This window comes from Mesoplodon bidens, assembly GCF_964165515.1.
Source record: "Mesoplodon bidens genome assembly, chromosome: 8".
Taxonomy (NCBI): domain Eukaryota; kingdom Metazoa; phylum Chordata; class Mammalia; order Artiodactyla; family Ziphiidae; genus Mesoplodon; species Mesoplodon bidens.
In genome coordinates, this window is record NC_138165.1 from 15,482,622 (window position 1) to 15,500,800 (window position 18,179).

The window sequence follows — 18,179 nt, forward strand, 5'->3', positions numbered from 1 at the left end:
CGCGGTCAGCCTCCAGGCCAGGGCGGGCTGATCTCCTGCCATCCCTCCTGCCCTTGCCCGGGCCAGGGATTTCACACCCAGGAAAATAATTTCCTGGTAAGGAGATTAGGAAGCATCGGCCGCTCTCGGGAACAGGATGGGGCCCGGGTGAGGCAGGAGAGGAACAGCGGGAGAGGCTGGGGGGGCAGCTGGGGCCGCGGGAGGAAGTGTCACTGTCAATCAGGGCGCTGACCCATCTAATCCAGCCTCCCGGCTCTCCTGATCCCAGGGACAGATGCCGGGTAAAAGGTGCAAACTCGGCGGGCCTGGCCCTCCCCGCAGGCCTGCAGGCCGGGACCCCCTGTGGAGAGCCGGCTTAATCTTGCCAAGAGGTAAGCTGTCCAAAAGGCGCTCGCCCTCCGAGTCTCCCGGGCGCTTCCGCCTACCTCACGTGCAGGGCTGTGGCCAGGAATGCCGGGCACAGTGGAGTCCCCATCGTCAGGGGACAGGAGCGCTTGATGGGGCTGCGATGGGAGCAGGGCGAGAACCCGAGGGCCGGCTGGAGCTCCTGGTGCGTCGTGCCCAGACCTCGTGCTGGTCTCTGGCTTTGCTCATTCACTCATTCATTCATTCCACAAGCAGGTACTGACCGGACATGTGCCAGGATCACACAGGCTCACAGTCCTGCAAAGACTTGGTAGGAAACCGCATAGGATTACAGCCCCACCATCCATCCGTCCATCCGTCCGTCCGTCCATGCATTCGTTCATCCCTCCATCTGGCTGTCCGTGCATCTATCCGTCTGTCCATCTGTCTGTCCGTCTACCACAGAGTAGGTTTCCAAACTGACCAGCCACCGATGTCAAGAGGCAGCAAGCCTCACCCACATTCACCCGGGTTGTGCTGAGCAGCCACCCCTGGGGGAAACTGACATCCAGACGAGAGCTCTTCCTCATTCGAACCTCTTCACGGCAACTCCATGCACACTTTTAATGAAATTCACTTCCACCAAGGAGATGCTTGGGCCCCTGCAGGAGCCAACAAAGGAATGTCCGGGGTCATCCTGAGCACTAGGGACCCGTCCAAAGGAGAAGCCACCAAGAAGACCAGCAGAATGTTGAGGGCAGCAATGCCAAGCTGCAAGGGGCAGGGGGGCGGGGAGAGAGGACCCGGCAACCAGGGCCCAGCCCTTCCACGTTCACACGGATTTGCCTGGAGGTTCATTCTTGGTGCCAATGGATAAAACGACATGCCAGGCATCTCAAGGACCGTGGAGCGGAGCGACGGAGTCTTCCGTGTCAAGGACTCTGGGGCACTTGTCGGAACAGAGGTGTGCTTGAGTTTGCGAATGGATGGGAAACTCCAGATGCTTAGGTGCTGTATGTATGTATCAGTGCTGGCCTGTGGCAAAACCATGAGATGAGTGGCTTGTCTTCAGTCCAGTTGGGTCCAGTCCAATGAATCACATGCTTCCTGTGTTGCTCTGGCGGAGAGTGGCAGCTCCATGGTGGGAGAGGTTACAGGGCAAGTGGTGTGTGAATGTGGCATTCTCCTGGGCTCCTCTTAGGGCCCATGGAATACGGCCTGGCCTTCCTCTAGGACAGCACAGGAGATATGGAGCAGTGTTAGGCTCACCAGCTCCACTTATTAGCTTAGTGACGATGGGCAAAGTTTCTTAACTTCTCATTGCCTCGGCTTACCTATCTATAAAATGGGGGTAAGATTACAGAGGTCATTTGGGCTGTCCACAAATACTCTAGTTCTCCTTCTGGACACATGGTAGGGCTGTACTTCTCTACTTTTTTTTTTTTTTTAAATGTCTTTTAGACATTCTTGGAACACTCAGAACAGTAGTTTTGTTTCCCTACCTACTTTGAACCTAGAAATAGCTTTGTGAATTCCTTTAGCCGATGAAATGCTAAGTGATTTGCCACACCCTCCTCCATCACCACTCCCTTGGTGACCAATGAAATGACCATGAGAAGCAGAGGCCCCTTGATGACCTGCACTGGACATGTAGCAAATGCAAGAAATCAACCTTTGTTGCTTTCAGCCACTGAGATGTTGGGATTGTTTGTTGCCATGGCATAACCCAGCCTAAATTGACGGACACATTTAGCAGCGTTATGGGCTGAATTATATGCCCTCAGAATTCATATGTTGAAGCCCTTCCCCCCAACGTGATGGTATTTGGAGGTGGAACCTTTGGCAGATAATTCAGTTTAGATGAGGTCGTGAGGGTGGGGTCCCCCGTGATGGGATTAGTGCCCTTACAAGGAGAGACTCCAGAGCACACACTCTCCCTCCCTCTCTGTGTCGCACAAAGAGGTTACATAAGCACACAGCAAGGTGGCGGCAGTCTACATGCCAGGAAGAGTCCTCACCAGTGCCTGACTCTGCTGGCACCCTGAACGTGGACACCCAGCTTCCAGAACTGGGAGAAAATAAATCTCTGTTGTTTAAGACCCCCATGTACGGCATTTGGTTATGGCAGACCAAGCAGACTCACACAAGCACCTTTCTCATAATGGTGTCGTGAGAATTAAATAGGTTGCATACCAAGTGCTGAGAGTGGTGCCTGGTCCAGAGCAGGCAATACATGAGCGTCCACAGCTATTTTCACTTACTGTGGACACTAGGGTGGTCCCAGATAAAACTGGAACGAAGGTGAGGTTTGTGTCTTTACCTTTCCTGTGCATCTCCCACCCCCATTTCCCGGAAACTTCATTCATTTCTACCATCACTCATTCAGGCTTCCAGCCAACATTTGCTAAGGATCAACTTTGTTCCAGGCCTGAGAAGTCCATTCACTCATTTCGCAGACTTTTCCAGAACCCCCAGGGGTGAACCGAGCCTGGGCCCTGTTCCCAAGGTGCTCATGGGCAGGAGGGACCCGAGCAATGAGAGCTCAGATGATGGGTATTTTTCTGATGAAGCGGGGCAGGCCCCGTTGGGGGTGTCTAATCACCTGGGGATGGGGGGATTCCCTGAAAGAGGTAGCACTTGTTCTAAACTGTGAGGACAGGTAGGATTCATCTGGACAAAAGCAGTCACGGAGGGCACTCCAGGCAGAGGGAGCAAAGACAGGAGGGGAAGTGTCCTCGAGCCCACACGAGAATCCCCAGCAGGGGCCTGGCAGGCAGCAGGCCCTCTTCTGACACATTCCCCTGCCCTGCGGCCCAGGGCAGTGGCCGTGACTGCTCCTGCACCAGCCCCTGGAGGTGACATTCATATGGTATCAGGGTTTTGGGGGGGGTCTCATCACAGAGCACACCTACCAGGCTCCCCAGAGAGCCGGGGGAGCCATCTGGGGTCAGGCCCTTGAGGGCCACCAGCTGACCCTGCTGGACAACCCACACCTCCAGGCAGCCATCTGCCAGCCTGGGAGCTTCTCGAGGCATCCCAGGATGGATTCCCCTCAGCATGGCCAGTGTCGGGTACAGGGGTGCTCAGAAAGGGGGTGCGGGATGCAGGGAGAAAGCCAACGGTAAGACAGGCTCTCCAGGACATTCCCAGCCTGTCTCTAGGGCACAGCAGACAAAGGAGAGGACACCGAGGCCCCAAAGGCATCATCAGAGCTGGGGCTGGGCTGATGGGGGAGGGGAGGGGGGGGAGCTCCCACTGACCCGCTCTTCCCTGCAGTGTCGCAAGGCAGGTACCTTTGGGCCCAGTTTACAGATGAGGATGCTGAGTCCAGAGAGGCTGCCTGTCCAAAGTGCCTGGAATGTTTCTGGGCTCAGTCACGATCCCTTGACCGACTAGATGGAGGGGGGCTGCGGTTTGCGCATGCTCCTGTGTGGCCAGGACCACGGAGAGCAGGCAGCGTGGGGACGTGTGTGGGAGGGGGTGGAAGGGACTCAGAGGGGAGAAGCCTGGCCCCGCCCGAAGGCACGTGACCCACGCTGGACACCGCCGCTCCCTCCCGTGTGCCCCGCAAGAGGGCCGCTCGGACCCGGGGACAAGGGTGGCTTGGGGGTGACAGAGAGGCTTCTAGGTGCAGCAGAAATACGAGACAGACCCGAGTAATGCCCCCCCCCCCATCAGCCCTGCTGCTCAGCAGCTGTGACCTTGGGCAAAGGCCTTAGCCTCTCCAAGACTCAGTTTCCCCATCTGTAAATCAGTAGTCCTTATCTCCTTACCGAGCGTTGGAGTTTTTAACTAAGGTGATGGATGTAAAACGTCTGGGCTGCCGTCTGGCCTCTGACAGGTTCTCAGGAGCTCTCCCCCCATTCCTCTCTGCCACCAGAACCTCTTCTGCTGACCTACCTTTCTCCGTCACACAGGGGCTGTGGCTGGGAGCCAGGACACAAGGGCACCTGGGGGCAGAGAGTGAGGCTCCGGGCTGAGAACGTGGAGACCAAAGGACGACTCTCAGCGTTTCCGTCCACTGGTTGTACGTCATCTGTGAGGGTCACTTCCCCTTTCTTGGCCTAGTTTTAGCATTGGTGAAACAGGAGGGAAAGGGATTGAACTGGCCAGTTCCTAAGCTCGCTTCTGGCTGCAGGAGAAGTGAATACTGGTTGTGGATCCTTTCACCAGGCCAAAAAGTGACCTCGCTGCACAGGATGGAACCCTGATTCGATGTACCCGTTCTTCTTTCTTCCATTGCAAGGGGTCACCTGGACTGAGGACATTTCCCAGGTTCCCTTACAGCAAAAGGTGGTAACAGAACTAACTTCTGGCTAAGGGATGTGTCATGTGACAGCTTCTGGGAACTTAAGAGAGAGCTGTGACTGTTTACAATAGGTAAGACATGGAAGCAACCTAAGTGTCCATCGACAGAGGAATGGATAAAGAAGATGTGGTACATATATACAATGGCATATGACTCAGCCATAAAAAGGAATGAAATAATGCCATTTGCAGCAACATGGATGGACCTAGAGTTTATCATACTACGTGAAGGAAGTCAGAAAGAGAAAGACGAATACCATATGACATCACCTATATGTGGAATCTAAAATACGATACAAATCAACTTATCTACGAAACAGAAGCAGACTCACAGACATAGAGAACAGACTTGTGCTTGCTAAGGGTGGGGGGTGAGGGAGGGATAGAGTGGGAATTTGGGGTTACTAGATACAAATTTTTATCTATAGGATGGGTACACAACAAGGTCCTACTGTAGAGCACGGGGAACTTTATTCAATATTCTGTGATAAACCATAATGGAAAAGAATATATATGTATAACTGAGTCACTTTGCTGTGCAGAAGAAATTAACACAACACTGTAAATCAAATATACTTCAATAAATTTTTTTTAAAAAGAGACAGCTGTGGACTCTTACTCCCTTCCCCTCCATCCCTTCCTTTATCCAGTGGGCTGGACTGTGGGGTTGATGGTTGGAATAGCCATTTGGCCATGAAGGTGTCCTTGGGAACGGAGACCACACATGGCCGAGCAAAAAGCTAGAAGGAACCTGGGCCCCTGAGGACTTCACAGAGAGGGCCGCCAAGCCAGCCTAGAGCGCGTCCCTTTGGATTTTCCTCTGAGACAGAAATCAAATCCTATCTTGCTTAAGCGTGGTTATTTTGGTCTCTGTTACTTTACAACCAAAACTAAAAAAAAGGCCTGATGGAAGTCTGCATTGTCTGTATAGAAATCACGTGATGTGTGAAAACAGGAGGCTTCCAGAGCCTTCTAATCACTTCACACAACTGGATGGGCTCCCTGGAAAAATACACGTGGGCCTCACACAGGTGTGTGTGTGCGGCTGCGTGCTGGTCTTCTGAGGGCCCATCTGTCCTGAGCTAAACAGAGAAAGTTTTCTCCCAGGCTGCGAGTACAGACCAGATTTCCTGACCGCTGGTCTTCTGAGCAACCCAGCAAGTCAGCTTGGTCACCCCACAGGACAGTGTTGGGGGCTGAGGGAATGCGGCCCCTCTTTTCTGATTTGCATTTTGGGTGGCCCCAAGCCCTAGCCGGCCCCTCCCAGCCAATGCAAGCATCATGTTTGAACCACACGTGTGTATGACAAAGACAGTGTTTCTTAACAGGGCTGATGATGGGCGATTCATGTATTAAGGTCATGTTTATACTTCCATTGTCAACAGTGGTCATTGTTGATTTGAAAGGAGGCCTTTCTCATTTCCTGGGCATTCCCGCAGTGAGTAAGAGCATGTTGGGGGCTTAATCATGTTCATATGGTGGGGATGAAAGGCAGAGAAGGCTGAGGCTCCCTGTGTCAGCCAGAAGAAGGGTCGTCCCACGGGGGGGCTGACCCCGCATCCCAGAGAGGGAAGGCAGCCCCAGGACAGGCGAGGGGACGGCCAGACAGCAGCTGGTGGCCCCAAACAAAGCCCCAGCTTCTTGGCTCAGACAGGTGAGCTCCCAGTCTACCAGGGCGGTGCGCAGCTGTGAACTCCGACCTTCCTTTCAGGACCCTTGCGGAAGTCGTGGACGCAGGACACAGGACCAGATCTGTCATCTCCCAGGTGGGAAGCAAGTACATGTTTAGCAACTGCGGCTGGTGGGATGCAGCATGGCGTCGGGGAAAGGGGGCGGGGTTTGGAACTAGATGGAGCTGGTGTGTGTGAGCTTGAACACGTGGTGATGCCTGACTTTCCTCGTCTGTGAAATGGGGATGATCACACGTTGCCTGCAGGCTGATACTGACAGGTGCAGGAGAGAGCTGCACGTGACTTTCCAAGAAGGCTGATAAATATGTCACTTTCCTTCCCCTGCCCCTATGAACCAGCCACCTCATAGGGAAGAACAAACCTGACTCCATATTAGATCAGTTTCTTTTTCTGTAACCTTTGTATTCTATTGCTTTTGCTTCGAGTTAAGAATGTAGCCTCTAGCCTGAAATACACAGGAGAGCCCATTCTCAAGGCCCTGACCTTTAAGGGGATAAGGTCCATTCCTACAGAGATAAAAAGTTGCAGAACAGGGAACGACATTTGTTTTGTTGGAGGTTTACAGGAACACCGTGACCTGACCTTCGTGGACAAAGGATTCCTGCACCAAGAAGTTTGCAGCAACCAACCACACCCCCTCCCCCACCTGGCTTTTAAAACTGCTTCGATGAAACCCTCTGGGGAGCCCGGGGATTTTGGAGGCACCAGCCACCTATCACCTTGCTTGGCCCTGTAATAAACCTTTCTCTGCTCCAGATTCCAACGTTTCAGGATTGTTTGGCCTCACTGTCTGTCAGGCACATAGGCTTGCATTCGATGACAGCTACATTCTTCTGAAACTTGAAGGAGGGTCTGGAAAGAATTGGGAAGGAATGCGTCCCTCCAGAGAAAAGGCTACGACAAACTCATCTCTCCCTCTCTCTCGGACCTGTGGGCTTCAGAGGTCAGAGGAGGTGTCCTCTGAAACAAACAAAAAGTGTGTTTGTTTTAAGAAAGTATTTGCAAGCATCTCTAGCGTTCGGGGTGCTGGAATCGGTGACACCCGACCCGGATGGTTCACAGCTCTGCCAGCATGGAGAGGATGTCGGGGATGCTGAGGCCATGTTACAACAGGTTGCTGGACTCTCAACTGGGTAAACGATTGTGTTCCCAAGGGACTGACCACTGGCCTCAGGTCAGCCAGGTGGAGGTCTCTGGCAGAGTGACACAGGGCGCGGTTACCGTGGCCCGCTCCATACTGGGACACGGTTAACCGTGCATTCAGTCAAGACCTAGAAAAGGTGTTCATCAAATATTCAGGTGACAGAAAGCCTCCAAGCAGGAGGCAAAAATGATGAGGTCCTTTTATAAACCTATTGTTGTCTAATCCTCACAGCCACCCCCTGAGGTTGGGATGGTTTAATTATCCTCATCATACATTTGAGGAAGCTGGGGCTTGGACGGGTTCGGTGACTCGCCCAAGGCCACGAGGCTGGGAAGTAGTAGGACCCAAATCTGAACAGAGACCCCATGGAGCTCATCCTGAAACCGCCCGTGAAACATCAGCTCCTCTGGGTGCATCTGAAACTCAAGGGCGTGGAGAAGAAGGCAAGGCATGGGTCGTATTCAGGCTTTGTTCATCCTTTTGTCTAAACGATATTCAGCGAATGCCTAGTATGCCCCAGGCGCGTTCTGGGTCCTGCTGATACAGCGGAAGCAAGAGCTTCCAGAGGTATCCTGCCCTCACAGTCCAGGGAGAGGAGGGGGCCGGCGGAGGAGAGCAGTTAAAAAATACACACAAAGATGAATTAAGCAATTGTAGAAGATGATAATAGAGCCAAAACTTTTATTAAATGCCAGGCAGTGTTCTAAACTCAATGATCCTATGAGGTCTGTGCTGTCATTGTTCCCACTTTACAGGTGAGGAAAACTGAGGCACAGAGAGCTCGAGTGCCTGAGGTCACAGGGCTCTCACCTTTGGAGCCTGCACAGCACGCTGCTCGGCCAGCCCACGACACAGCAGGGCCGAGGACGTCGGCTGGAGGGATGTCGGGGAGACACAGATAACGCTAGCAGGGTGATCAGGGAAGGCTGTTAAGTGGGGGTGACGTCAGAGCCAGAAAGAGGAGCCCAGAGCCATGTGAGGCTCCGGGGGACCAGCAGGGGTGCAGCAAGAGGCAGGAATCTGCAGGGTGAGGCACAGAAAGACGCCAGGCTGGCCCACCCTGAGGGGTCAGGGGTCCTAGGGCTGTGAAGGACAGGTGGACGTGCAGGGTTTGTAGGTTGTGGCAAAGAGCTTGGACTCTTTTCCCTCCTGTGAAGAAAAGTCCAAGTGGGTGTTTATGCAGGAGAGGAGAGTGATCGGGGTCCATTTCCCACGGAGTCCTGGGCCACACGGCTTGGAAACGGTGCCACGGGACTTGAGCACAGCCTTGGGCCAGCCCACAGCCCAGAGCTGCTGCATCTCCCTGACCCTTCTCTGCTTTTCCTACTCAGATTTCCAAAGCTCAGAACCCTACCCAAGTCTGCTGGGGTCCGAGGCCTGATCTGAGCGCCCAGGTGGGGACAATCCGGGGCCGAGCCTGGTCCTCCCCGAGCTCAGGGTACTCTGGGGAGTCTCCCTGATGCCGGGGCGGGGCGGCCAGGGGACACACAGTCAGGGGCACCAGTCAAGACCCAGAGGCCTTGCTGGCCCCATCCGCACAAGGAGTCGGACCCACCAAGATGGGATTTCCAAGAAAATGTGAGGCTCTGCCCTTGGATTCCGAAAAGCAGTCCAAAGAGTCAGAGGGGCAGGGAGTGGGGAGAGGAGAGAGGGGGTGGCCCAGGGAGGGGTGGGAACCAGAGAGCAGGGGCAGGGAAGGGGGGAGACGGGAAGGTGGGCGAGCAGAGGCGAGGGGGCTGGCCCAGCGGTGCAGTTCAAGGAAAAGGCCGGGGGAGGTAGGAGGGGCGACAGGGTGGCCAGGCCGGGCTACTGCTTGTTCCCGATGGTCCCCACGACCTGGGGCTCGGCGGCCTCGAGAAGCCCGGCTCGGACCCGGCGCAGATGCGTGTTTGCTGGCGGAGCCGATGTCCCACTGCGCTCGGCTCCCGCCTGGTCCCCAAGGAGGCGGGGGCAGCTTCCCCAGGAGCAGCATCCCGAGGGTGGCGTCCGAGGGCTCTTGGCTGAGCAAGGTTGAGGCTCAGAACGTCTGCCGGGGGAGCTGCAGCGCTGGGGCAGGAAGCGGGCAGAGGGCAGGGGGCAGTGCTCTCTGACAGTCATGCATGGCAACAGGCTGGCTGCTGAAGCAGGGAGCCTGTGAGCTGGGGCTGCTGGGGTGGAGGAGGAGAGACCACAGAGCGCCCAGGCAGGAGCTTTCTGCCTTCCTCAGATGCTGAGCCCCAACCGTGGGCCGGGCGGGGCAGGGTGCCTGGAGAACCAAGAGGAATCAGAGCCAGCCCTGGCCTCAGGATGCTGAGCTTCCATGGCAGACAGAGACCAGGACAGGGGAAACGCCATGGAGTGCGATCTGTGCTCTCAGCGTTGAGGAAGAGATGGGCCAAATCACCGAGGGCTTCCTGAAGGAGGTGTCGAGACGCAGTAGGAGCTGCCCGGCAGCTGCAGAAGGCATGGACGGAGGGGCTCGGGCTCCTGCTGCTTGAGACGCAGGCAGGAATGCGGGAGAAGTCGCACAGCCCCGCAGCAGCCCTCAGACCCCACTTCGCACGCCTCAAGTAGGGGGGCCTCTCTGTCGATCCCCCACCACTGCAGGTGACTGAGCCAACCACAAAAGCCTGAGCTGCTTAATCACGACGGAAAGACGCTTTGCAGGAAAAAAATACAATAGGGTACAACCTCTGCTTGTATAATCACAAGGCATTTCAACGTCACTTTTGTCCATGAAAGGAAGAGAAAAACAATTGTCAGATTTTTAAAATATAGTTTCAATTGTTGTAAGGTAGTTTTAAACTTTATCTCCTATTTGTGTGAAGAGTGTTTCTTGTCAGGGGGGTTATCGCGAGTTTGAGGATATAGATCGTTGTTATGAAGACCTGGTTTCCTGGTTTGGATGGTGTGCTGTGGTTATATAAGCCGTCACCATGGCTTGAAGCTGGGTGATGGGTGGACAGGACCTCTCCCTACTATGTTCCCAACATTATGTGAGTTACAATGATTTCAAAATAAAAATTAACAAACAAACAAAAACCCTCTTGTTCTGGAATCGCGTACAGCCACCTCGAGCATTAAATCTGACACAAACAACTTTTGTTATGGGAGCAGCTGTTTCTCATTTAATTAATTTTTTAAAGATTGCTTTCTGAATGCTTACTTAAATTTAGTACATTACCTTACAAGTTTTATTTTCTTAGCATAATTTTATCAAATAGAGTGAAAATGTAATTTTTTTTTTTTTTTTTTACCTCTACTGTACTTAATGTCCCTTTGCTCCAAAGTGCATTCAGTGAATTGCTGACTTTCTACGTGGGCTCTAACTTGGAAAAGGGTGGGAGTCGCTGTCTGGGAGGTGGGACTAGCTGGACTCAGCCAGGTCAGGGGATGACAGGGCCTCTCCGAGGCTCCCGGCAGGGGTTCCAAGGAGCCCAAGGACGGGGCAGCCTGCAGAGGAGGGGCTCAGTGGGCCTGGATGTGAAAGGTGGGTGGCATTTGGGTAACACTGAGAACATATAGTCATGGGGTGGGGGGTGCCACCAGGAGGAAAGATTTGCCACTGGAAGCTGCAAGAAGGCGAGCTTGGCCAGGGGGCTACTCGTCGGAGGAGCCCTTGGACACTCCTCTGACCAGCGAAGTGCCTTGGCCAAAAAAAGAGGTCTCCAGCCAAGCAGGAAAGGCTTTCCTGCCCTGGACAAATGTGCCCAGCTTCCCGGGGTAGGGTCTGCGGGGTCTGGGGCCCAGCATCCCACCTCCTTGCCTCTGACACCCACGCCGATCCACTGCCACAGCCCCGGCTGCAGACGGTGTCATCCTGAGGGGGTGACAAGGACCTTGAGGGCACGGCCAGCCCCCGCCGGTGGGGATGGCTCAGGACACGGTGGCCCCCGGCAGGGAATCTCGCCAGGCTGGCCTGCGGGGCTGGTGGACAGCGAGGACACGCCTGTGTGATGAGTCCCCAGCCTCCTCCGGAGCCGTGTCTGAATGGAAACATTATCACAATTTAATTACCTTTCAGCATCGCAGCCTGAGAAACCCCAGTCCTCAGCCCCAATGCCAACCTCGTATGGAGCCAGGGGTGAGCGGAAGTCATGCTCCGACCGGGCAGGGGGACAGCACACACCAAAAGCAAGTGGAAGAAGTGACCCAGGGCCCCAGCCCACAGGGGGCTGAACGGGCTCCCCCAGCTAGGGAAGCAGCGCCAGGGCCAGGAGCACAGGTTGTGTTTGGATGGTCCCAAGGACGGGGTGGGGAGTTCCTCCTTCCTTCCTTTGTTTCTTTCCTCTTTTTTTTTTTTTTTTTTTAATAAAAGGGGTGATAAAGGGTCCTGCCAGGAAGCATTGTCTTCCAAAGTCTAAAGTGTTCGAAATTAATTTATCCGCTTAGGATGGTGTATAAATTTCTCATTACCAGTGTCAGTGATGAACAGGAACCCATTCCAAGAAATGTCTCGGGCCCTTGCCAAGCCGTGGGCCCTGGGTCCCTGGCGGAGCGGGGCCGCGACAAAGGCTTTCACACAGACAGGAGCGTTAGCTATGCATGCTTTCGCGTTGCCCGGGCTCGGCCCAATGCCCTGTGAGAACCACACGTCCACACCCGCTTTATTATTCCGCACAGATGCCGCTCGCTGTTGTGTGTTTGCAGCTTTGTGGAACGCAATGTGGGGTGTCGGGGGTTTTGTTCTCGTCGGGCATGTGCTTTTCTACTCTGCGCCCCCCCGGCCCCCTCCTTCTGTGACACCCCTACAAATGGCTGCCCGGGGGAAGTGGGGGCCAGAGCGGGCACTTTCTGGGAGGGGCTGGGCTGGGCTGGGGGAGGGGCCCACATGAATTGAGCCTCTTTGAGGGGTGTGTGTGGGGGGAGGGTGTGGAAGCCCTAGGGAGGGGAGGGGGGAGGGGAGGGAGGGGGAGGTGAAGCCCTGGGAAGAAAGTGGCACCCCTCCGCCCCTCCCGGGCTGGGCCCGGCTGCCAGCCGTGCTCGCGGCTGCCCTGGAGCCCCCGGGAGACTCAGCTTTAGACGGAGGGGTCCTCGGGGGCGTTCCTGTGGTGGGTTACCCAGTAATTCCTCAAGGCCCAGGGCCCCGAAGAGCTGAAGAGGTGGCACGGCCGGGACTCAGATCCAGGCCGCTGCCCCGGCAGCCGGGGAGGTGTTCTCTCTGCTCCCGCCAACGCCCACCCAGGAGCCCAGGGTCCATGCCCCTCTGCCTGCTTTGGGTGGCTTTTGCAGGGGTCCCCCCGGTGGGGACAAAGCACAGACCTTACAGGGCAGGACAGGAGGGCTGTCCTGGGAGTCGGGAGAGCCCACGGGAACCTTGCCTTTGTCACCATCTCCCCGTGTGACCCAGGCCCGGGCTCCCCACCCAACCTCTGTGCTCTCTTCTGTACCTAAAGGGTCCTGGGCTCCAGGAGGAAGGCATCCAGGCTGTGCTGCCCAGAGATGCTGTTGACATGGACTGCAGACTCCGCAGCTCAGGAGAAGGGGGCCCTTGGGGGGTCTAGAAGGAGAGGGAGCCTGCAGGTGACCCCCGCCAGCCTCGGAGACAGGCGGGTCTGTGGACAGCGCCCTCTTCCTTGGGGATCCTGGCCAGAGGGCCGGGCATGCTTGGACCCAGGGGCCGCTGCGCAGAAACGCCAGTCTCGGCGGACGCGCTCACTGCCGGTCTCAGGGAGCCTGGCGGCCAAGGGCAGGGCCTTTCAGAACGGCTGACTGGGATGCCTGGCAAGTCACCGGCCCTGGGCGGTGGGCCAGCTCACAGCCCCTGCGGAGGTGGCCTCATTAAAGGCCTCATGGTCCAGTGGGCAGGGCATCAGACTGGACATCTGGAGGCTTGGGGCCTGGTCCAGCTTGCTGCTGCTTTGCTGGGTGACCTTAAGCAGATTACTTGGCCTCTCCGTGCCCCATCTGCCCCCTGGCTCCCCCCGTCTGGCAAGGCTTATTTGTTAAGGAATATTAATGGTGTGACTCACAGAAGCCTGGATTCTACGGCACCTCGGTTTTAGCCTTTCCAGCCATGCCAGGGGCTGGCAGGGACACGCAGGGGCCCTTCCTCCTGAAAGCCTCTGAGAATTCCATTCCGCCATCGCTTGCTTGGGCTGCCACAGGCCTGGCCTGGCACACAAAGCTGTGAGGGCCAGGGAGAAGCTCCACGGCGTCTCAGAGCAGGAAGTCACCATTAGCATCCTCTGGAGCAGTCTCTCTTCTTTGCAGATGGAGAAACTCAGGCCAGGACACACAGCCAGGTGGTGGCTTTCCTGGACTGGGAACCTAGGCATCCATTCTCTGGGCCCTTCTAATTTCTCCCCTGACATAGTCCCCAGGCTGATGTTTCCATCACGAGGATCTCACCCTGTCCACTCCTGTGTCAGCCTCTTCCATGACCTCCCATAGTCCAGGTGATCAGACCCCTCAGCCGGTACCCTGGACGCTCTTCTCTGGAGATGCACACCTCAGGCCAAGGCATCACCAAGGCTGAGCTCCAGCCCTCCAAGCCCATGTGGGACCCCAAGCCCCGCACCTGCCGTTCCTGCCACCTGGGGGAACCTTCTCCACTTGCCTCCTGGATGAACTGATGGTCCTTTGTGACTACAGCGAAACATCCCCTCTGTGTGACACCCATCACACAAGCCGTCCCCAAGGACACAGCCTGGGTCAGTCCACCTGGGTCTTGCAGCATTCAGGCACCTCTCCATAGGAGCACTGCCTACTGGGCAGAGGGGGCCTTGAAGGACAGGGCCTGCCTCTCAGACATGTTGGGGCCGCAGAGGAGGCCCAGGGCTTGGCAGGTAGTGGGTGCTCAGTAGATGGGAGTTGAATGAAGGCTTAGGAGGTCAAAGCCAGCATCCTGACCCCATAAGCCCCCTGCTCTCTTCTTTCAAGTACCCTTGAACGAAGCATTTAAAAGCTTCATCCAGGGAGCCATGACTCACCAGGGCCCTCCTGCTGCTCTGTGGCCGCACCCCTGCAGAGTGGACCTGCCTAGGCCCATACACCCCAAGCTCCTTTTTTTTCAGATGTCTGTGTCCCAGGCCCGTCATCATAATAATCCTCCAAGATTGTTGCAGCTCAGTGTATAGCTGAGTGAACCGAGGCTCAAAGATGTGTGATGCCCTGCCTGGGGTCGCACAGTGAATAGAGGCCAAGCTGGGATCTGAGCCCAGAACTGCAGGATCCAAAACCCATGGTCCTGCCCCAACCAACACCTGCTCTCCTCTGAGCCCTGCTAGGGAGCTGCTTAGAGGCATGGAGGTGGCTGGGTTGCTAAAAGCTAGGAAAGAATTTGCTGCGTGATCCTTTCCCCTTGGCACTGGTAAATATATCAACAAACTGGACAACCTAGAAGAAATGGAAACATTTTTAGAAATGCACAACTTACCAAGGCTGAATCAGGAAGAAATAGAAAATCTGAATAGGCCAGTTACTAGTAATAACATTGAGTTAGTAACCAAAAATCTCCCAAAGAAGAAAAGCCCAGGACTGGGTGGATTCATTGGGAATTTTACCAAACATTTAAAAAAAGAATTAACACCATTTTTCTCAAACCCTTGCCAACAAATCGAAGATGAGGGAGTACTCCCAAACTCATTTGATGAGGCCAGTATTATACTAATACCAAAACCAGAAAAGGACACAACTAGGAAAGAAAACTACACGCCAATATGCCTGATGAATATAGATGCAAAAATTCTTAACAGAATACTAGCAAACCAAAATCAGCAGCACATTAAAAGGATCATTCACCACGATCAGGTGGAATTTATCCCTGGGATGCAAGGATGGTTCAACATCCACAAATCAATCAGTGTGATACACCACATTAATAGAATAAAAGAAAAGAATTACATGATCATTTCAATAGACACGGAAAAAGCAATTTCCAAAATTCAACATCCATTCACGATGAAAACTCTTAACAAATTAGGCATAGAAGGAACATATCTCAACATAATAAAGGCCATATATGACAAGCCCACATTACATTCAGTGGTGAAAGGTTGAAAACTTTTCCTTTATGATCAGGAACAAGACAAGGGTGCCCATTCTCACCACTCCAATACAACATAGTACTAGAAGTCCCAGCTAGAGCAATCAGGCAAGAAAAAGAAGCAAAGGGCATCATAATTGGAAAGGAAGAGACAAAAATTGTCTCTCTTTGCAGATGACAGGATTTTATATATAGAAAATCCTAAAGACTCAACGAAAGGACTGTTAGATCTTATCAATGAATACAGTAAAGTTGCAGGATACAAAATTAACATCCAAAAATCAGTAGCATATCTATACACTAACAACAATTTTTTAAAAAATAAAGAAATTGATTTTTAATAGCATAAAAACCAATAAAATATTTAGGAATAAATTTAACTAAGGGAATGAAAGATCTCTACTTGGAAAACTACAAGACACTGATGAAAGAAATCAAAGAAATGGAAAAGTATCGCATGTTCATGGATTGGAAGAATTAACACTGTTAAAATATCAATACTACCAAAGCCATCTATAGATTCAATGCAATCCCTATTGCATCAAGATTCCAATTGCATTTTTAACAGAAACAGAAAAACAACTCCTAAAATTTATTTGGAACCACAGAACACCCTGAATAGCCAAAACAATCTTGAGAAAGAAGAACAAAGCAGGAGGCATCACACTTCCTGATTCCTAGCTATACTGTAAAGCTACAGTTATCAAAACAGTTTGGTATTGGCATAAAAACAGACAAATAGACCAATAGAACAGAATCAAGAGCCCAGAAATAAACCCAAGCAAATATAGTCAGCTAATATTTGACAAGGGAGCCAAGAATACTCAATGGAGAAAAGACAGTCTCTTCAATACAAGGTGTTGGGATAATGTAGTCAGTTGTAAAAGCATGAGACTGGACCCATATCTTACACCACTCACAAAAATTAACTTAAAATGTATTAATGACTTAAATTAAGACCTGATACCATGAAACACCTAAAAAAAAACCCACAGGAGTAAAAGAAAACCCCTTGACATGGGTTTTGGTAATGAATTTTTTGAAATGACACCTGAAGTACAAGTAACAAAATAAATAACGAACAAGTGGGGCTACGGTAAACTGAAAAGCTTCTGCAAAAGAAACCATCAAGAAAGTGAAAAAACCTACAGAATGGGGAAAAAATCTTTGCAAACCATATATCTGACAAGGAGTTAATATCCAAAATATGTAAAGACCTCATACAACTCAATAGCAAAATAACATGGGCAAAGGACTAAGAAAAACAGTATGGAGGTTCCTCAAAAGACTAAAAATAGAGTTGCCATATGATCCAGCAATCCCACTCCTGGGCATATATCCAGACAAAACTCTAATTCAACCAGATACACGCACCCCAATGTTCATAGTGGCACTATTCACAATAGCCAAGACATGGAAACAACTTAAATGTCCATCAACAGATGAATGGATAAAGAAGATGTGGTACATATATACAGTGGAATACCACTCAGCCATAAAAAAAATGGAATAATGCCATTTGCAGCAACGTGGATGGACCTAGAGATTATCATACTAAGTGAGGTAAGTCAGAAAGTGAAAGACAAATACCATATAACATCACTTAAATGTGGAATCTAGAATATGACACAAATGAACTTATCTACGAAACAGAAACAGACTCACAGACACAGAGAACAGACTTGTGGTTGTTGGGGGTCAGGGGGCGGCGTGGAGGAGGGAAGGTCCTACTGTAGAGCATAGGGACCTATACTCAATATCCTGTGATAAACCATAATGGAAAAGAATATAAAAAAGAATGTATGTAAATGTATAACTGAATCACTTTGCTGTACAGCAGAAATTAACACTACATTGTAAATCAACTAGACTTCAATAAAATAAATTTTAAAAAATAAATTAAAAAATAAAAATAAAAATGGGCAAAGGGCCTGAATAGACATTTCTCCAAAGAAGATATACAAGTGGCCTACAGGTACATGAAGAGATGCTTAAAGTTACTAGTCCCTAAGGGAAATGTAAATGAAAACCACCATGAGCTAGTACGTCACACCTGTTAGACTAGCTGTCATCAAAGAGACAAGAGATAATAGGTGAAGGCAAAGGTGTGGAGACAAGGGGACCCTCGGGCACTGTTGGTGGGAAAGTAAATTGGTGCAACAACGATGGAAGACAGTATTGAGGGTCTTCAAAAAATCAAAAATAGAACTACAATATGATCCAGCAATTCCACTTCTGGTAATATATCCAAAGGAAATGACGACATTAACTCAAAAAGATACCTGCACCTCCATCTTCATTGCAGCTCTATTTACAATGGCCAAGACATGGAAGCAACCTAAGTGTCGATCGACAGATGAACTGATAAAGAAGAGGTGGTCCATATATACAATGGAATATTACTCAGCCATAAAAAAGAATGAAATAACGCCATTTGCATCAACATGGATGGACCTAGAGTTGATCATACTAAGTGAAGTCAGACAGAGAAAGACAAATACCATATGATATCACTTATATGTGGAATTTAAACAACAACTCAAACAAAAAAACCCCAAACTCAGACAAAAACGATTAGATTTGTGGTTACCAGAGGTATCGGGTGCGGGGAGGGAGAACCGGATGAAGGAGGTCAAAAGGTACAAACATCCAGTTACAAGATAAATAGGCAACTTAATAAATAAGTCCCCAGGATGTACTGTACAGCATGGTGGCTATAGCTAAC